The following is a 6,000-nucleotide window of genomic DNA, read 5'->3' on the forward strand; positions in this document are numbered from 1 at the left end:
TTGTAAATCTGGCTTGGTGATTTTGGCCTCGTTGGTCCACATTAGCTCCCAAAAATTACGCTAATGTGGCGCAAGGAGGCGATAGGCCCTCTTAAATCTGGGCCATAATGCCTTAAAATTCTTATATTAACATTTCAAACAGTAGATCACTACCTACCTCTTCCCTGCATCTTATGTTCAGCAATTTTCAAACTAGAGGGCTGATTTAGATCTCAGCGGAGTGGAATACTCCTGTCCGCCGTATTACGCTCCAGTTATAGCCTATGGGGATCATAATATGGCAGACTGGATATGCGTAACGTTTTTGACAGAGTATTCCCTTCGCCGAGATCTATAGCATGCCCTAAGACTTTGCCGTGAACAGTGCATTGTTCACACATGTGTTTGAGTTTAAAGCTGCAAGGTATGCAAGATCATAGAAGTCATGTGCACTCACACTGTCATTCTTTATGGTTCCGCATTTTCTGGATGTGTGCACTTCATGTTATTGGGTGGCAAAGAATACTAAACCATTACCCTCGTTATCCACCCAAGTCTGTACTTTTTGCATGCCTAAATTTATTACAACATAATGCACATGAACCATGAACAAACACACCATGGAGATTTATAACACTCATTCAAAAATGGCACCCATTGGCATTTTTTTGGATTTAATACAATGATAGTTCATTTTTGCTTCTGTAATACAAAAAAATCAATGACCCTGGCATAATGGGAATCTTCTTCCTGTTCTTTGCGGACAATCATGTTTTTTCCTGCCTTGTCAGTATGTATGTATTTATGAATTTGTTCTTTCTGTAGCACAAACCTGTCCAAAAGACAGTGGAAAATATGGTGGTCATTTTGATGTGCTAACCCCGTCAGCCCTGTGGCTGATTGGTACGGAGGCTCAGCAGTTAAAAACCTAGCAATTCTACCATCTCTAAATGAGGCAAGGGAACCACAGGTTTGGCAGAGCTGGTGAACTGCTGATTTAGAGTCATTTGCCTGATCCACCATTAAGTTTCAAGTTGTGGTGATGAAGAAGATTATGAGGGCTGTGAAAGAGATTCTCATAGCGCATTAGTTGCCCATTTTCACACCCTTTACTATCTGGAAATATTATGTTTATGTTACTGTACAACAATAATCGGTACAAGTGTGCTTAATTTTCTTTGTTTCATATGTGCCTACCCAGGAAATATCACTTAGCACTTTCCTAACGTATAGTTGCCAGTGTGTTGCCACATTTGACATTGTGGTACAAGATAAGAAGCGCACTTAATGGCGAAATACATGGTGAGATTTAGGGCCATATTTATTCTCCGTTTGCGCCGGATTTGCGTCGTTTTTTTAACGCAAATTCAACGCAAAACGTACTCCATATTTATACTCTGGCGTTAGACGCGTCTAGCGCCAAAGTCCATGGAGTTTGCGTCATTTTTTAGCGTGGACACCTACTTTACGTTAATGATATGCAAGGTAGGCTAAAAAAGTGACTCCGAGGCATGTGCGCCGTATTTACACTCCCGGGCAAAAATGACGCCCGGGAGTGGGCGGGTCAAAAAAAATGACGTCCAGCCGCTTTTGCGTCGTTTTTTAGCGCCTGGTCAGGGCAGGCGTTAAGGGACCTGTGGGCTCGGAAGGAGCCCAGAGGTGCCCTCCCATGCCCCCAGGGACCCCCCCTGTCACCCTTGCCCACCCCAGGAGGACGCCTAAGGATGGAGGGACCCATCCCAGGGAACATAAGGTAAGTTCAGGTAAGTAATTTTTATTTATTTATTTTTTTGCATAGGGGGGCCTGATTTGTGCCCCCCTACATGCCACTATGCCCAATGACCATGCCCAGGGGACAGAAGTCCCCTGGGCATGGCCATTGGGCAAGGGGGCATGACTCCTGTCTTTGCTAAGACAGGAGTCATTTAAATGGGGGTTGGGAGTAAAAAAAAATGGCGCAAATTGGGTTGAGGCGAAAATTTTGCCTCAGCCTGACTTGCCCCATTTTTTGGCGCCCAAGCTCCATATTCCCCTACGCCGGCGCTGCCTGGTGTACGTCATTTTTTTTTACACACACCAGGCAGCTCCACCGGCTAACGCCGGCTAACGTCATTGAATAAATACGCCGCCCGCATGGCTCTTCAGAATGGCGTTAGCCGGCATTAGATTTTTTGACGCACAATTGCATTGGCGCAGTTGTGCGTCGAAAAGTATAAATATGGCCCTTATTTCTTAATTCTCAACCTCAGAAGCCACCGCTGTGCGCTCCGACAGAAGTGCTTCAACTACCTTTCATGGATCGCCCAGGCAGAGCATGCAGTAGTGGACTACTCGTGGACAGCGGCGGCTGCCGCAAATCTCAAAGGGGGGAGGTGGTGTGGTGTTATCCCCTGGGTTGGACTGTGAGCATACCATCACCTCCATGTGTGCAATTCATAATTATACTCAAAGTGACTGGTAACATTTAATAATTTTGCTTCATTCAGACTAAAACATACTGATACCTTGGGATTTAGGTACACTCAAGAATCCTTGTTTTTGCCTTTTGGGAATTAGACTATATAACATCTAACATGACAGCTGTGCTTATCTTTATATTGTACCAAAACATGTATTTTTCTGAAAGTGAAACTGGCGAGCAAAAAGAAGACTCAAAAAGGTGGAAAAATCAGTGAGACAAATTCTGGCAAATGAAGCCAATCTAAAGTAGGTATGTGGAAGCTATGTAATTTTAGATGTATATAACACTTGGTGACAAAAGGAGGCTAAAGCAAACCCCACGTCTGCCTCATGCAAACTATCACAAACACATCATGACACAGGGGCCATGATACCCCTTAGTGTCCCGAATTGATACTTTTTATTTGTATTTTTATCCATACCGGGATACCACCAAATAAAGGAACCCTTGTGATTTATCCCATAGTATTTTTAGTTAATTAACTGGATCCCAGAGAAAAATCCGGACAAGTAATCTATTAGAACTCCATCAAGATAGTCCCCCTTGAGGTTGAGTCTGCCCTGGTAGTATTATCTTGCCATGATGGGATAAGGTGGCCAATGATGAAGTATGTCACATTACATGAGTGAGTCCACCTCATCTGTTTCTTAGAATTGCCCTGAGATTGACTAGGCATGTTCCAAGGGTGGTAGTACTTCTTGGAAACGAGTACTGGAGGTAAAAGGCATAGGCCCATATTTAAGAAGAATTGGCGCATCAGAGCTGCTGTGCCACTTTTTCTGCACCCCCCTACCGGCACCTAACGAAGCCATGGTTGCGCCGTATTAATAATACGATAGACCATGGCGGTTGTTAGTACAATAGTGTAATAATTTTTTACGCTATTGTGGCGTTTGCTACACTAGCGTCAAACGTTTTGACACTAGTGTAGTAAAGTGCAAGGAGGCCCATAGATTTCTATAGGAGCGCCATTTCTACGATTACTCTGAGCGGGCGTTAAAAATGATGCCAAAAATGGCGAAGTGAAATCTGTTAAATTTAATGGCATCATTGCTGCGGGACTCCTAGCGCAGGAACACCCCCCTTGAATACATTATGCCTGGCGCAGGCATAATGTGGCCCAAGGGTTTAACAGGTGGCGTAATGCATGCATTGCACCACTTTGTAAATGTGGCGTGGGGAAAAAGCCACTTTAGCGCCTACTTAGCGTAAAAAAAATTATGCTAAGGTGGCGCTAGGGGCTCTTGAATATGCCCCATAGTACCATATGATTCAATCGCCACATCAAGATGTGTTTGTGGCATTTTAGATGTAAGCATAGATGTCATGCTAGAATGTGGGGGTGGAGATATTCTGGAAGGAGGTTGGAGAGTCAGGGACTGAGCTACAGTAGCATCTGTTTGCTACTGATAGCGCGTCAGAACCTTGATAGTTAAACTTACAAGGAGACACGCCTATGCCAATGGACCTTTTGACCACGTTTGGAGACTTCCCAGTACGAGATATCTTTCTGGCATCACAAAATCAACATATCAATAACCCAATCAATATTCTTAGTACCTAATCAACAAGTGAATCAATAACATTCAGTAAGGATCAATAAATGAATACACCATTCAGCCACGAATAACCACACAAATCTAGTTAAGTGTTAGGATATTTATACCTATTGGTTACAATCTAATAATCATCTCCGTTAATCTCATTAGCAATCAGTCTCATTAGTAACCGTTCAGATTTATTATTAAAACACAAATAATCGATGCATAGAGAATATTCATTAAGCATTAACACATCATTAATAAGAACAGCTTAGAAAAGTCTCAGAGTGCAAGATTCAACAAAGCAAGAACTCAGTCATTTGTCTATCTGCATCCGGTATTTGTGAACACCTTAACTAACCTCGAATTAGCATCAGCATGTTGGGCTTCATGCAAAACAATTTAGCAAACACAAATTTGGAAAACATCTAACTATGGCCTCTATCAAAAAGCAGTTGGTACCTAGAAAGAAAAGGCAAACAGACAATTACAATTTTCATCAGATAGTTACCCCTCCAACGAATCAGCAAACAGCGTCAGTCTTTGTCCTCAGGACATCAGTCGATTCACCATCAGCAAAGATAGGGCAGGACAAAGTCTCAGTATGGCATAGCTAAAGAATAAGGCTCTTACCTCATATGGAGGAGAAGCAAGTATCAGTATGGATGAATAGAGGATGGTTAAAGTATCAGGAAGAATAAACGGCAAAGTCTCAAAATGGCAGAGTGTGGCTTAAGGTAGAATGTCAGAATAATGGCTAATAATGTCCCATTTCTCCTCGGGTCATGCGGTTATATGAAAACTGTCGAACTAGCCTTTAATTCCCAATTGGATAATATTTGGTGCATCATTATCTCTGTCCAATAATTCTCCACGCGCTTCACTAGAATTTTCCACAGAACACAGTTCTCATGTCGTTGATTGGCCCACGTTATTGACGTCTTCAGCGGGTGGAATGTCAGGTAAGAAAAGTTACACTTCACGCTCCAGTCAGTGGCTCTATTGTTTCTCCTACTCTAGGCAGCCTTGCACCTGTTACGAATTACACTGTTGCATTCAGCAAGAATGTCTACTTGAGCAAGTCAGGTCCCATGAGAAATAATTTACTACGGCTACACACACATCTAGCTTCTGGAAAAATACAGCGTCGTGTCCTTCAGGAAGACAGCACCTTGCACGTTAGGAAAAACACAGTTTAATATGAAACCAGGCAGCTAGGCCCACACCCTTGCTAACTAAGGCCTAGTAATTTAGCTAACAAACCCTTAACATATGACTCTAATTATGATATGGTAATACAAATTCAAAACATTAGTACATTATTAATTCATCATTAATAAGTTTCATTAGTCTTCGTATACATTGGTGGCCACTCCCTGTGGGCACATTTCAAACGCACGCATTATTTTTCTACGTTAACGCATTTTCTATGCAGCTTCATTACACAATATATTGCAAGCTTTTCATGTTAACATTAATTTTAAAAGACACACTCCAACAATCCCTCCTCTGATGACTCTTGTCATCACACAAACCTTACCCCAGAAATTTTACATATTAAAATTCTCTCATCTCAATTCCCTCTCTTAATCGTTCCCCCTGTGCTTTTGCCCTGAATAATTTTCCCCTTCATTTTTCCTCCCGCCTCTTATTATTTTTCGCCATTTTTAATTTAACTCTTTTACTAATTTTACATGCCACCCACAACCCAAATAAGCAAGCTTTAACAATCAATATTCCCTGTATTATTTTCGCCAATATCCCATGCCAAACATTACTAAACCAGTTTCCCACTGAAGCAAGTCCTTTCCCAACCTTTTCCCAAACACCTGGCTCTTTCAGTTCCTTCAAATCTGTACTATCCCTATTTAAGTTAGTAAGCATACTTCTAATCTCATTACTATTGTCTGGTATGTAAGCACAGCAGTGACGCTCATTAAGCATCTTACAGACTCCGCCATTTTTCGCTAAAAGAATGTCTAAAGCAAGCCTGTTTTGAAGAATAATAGCCCTCTCCGC

This window comes from Pleurodeles waltl, chromosome 5, assembly GCF_031143425.1.
Source record: "Pleurodeles waltl isolate 20211129_DDA chromosome 5, aPleWal1.hap1.20221129, whole genome shotgun sequence".
Lineage (NCBI taxonomy): Eukaryota > Metazoa > Chordata > Amphibia > Caudata > Salamandridae > Pleurodeles > Pleurodeles waltl.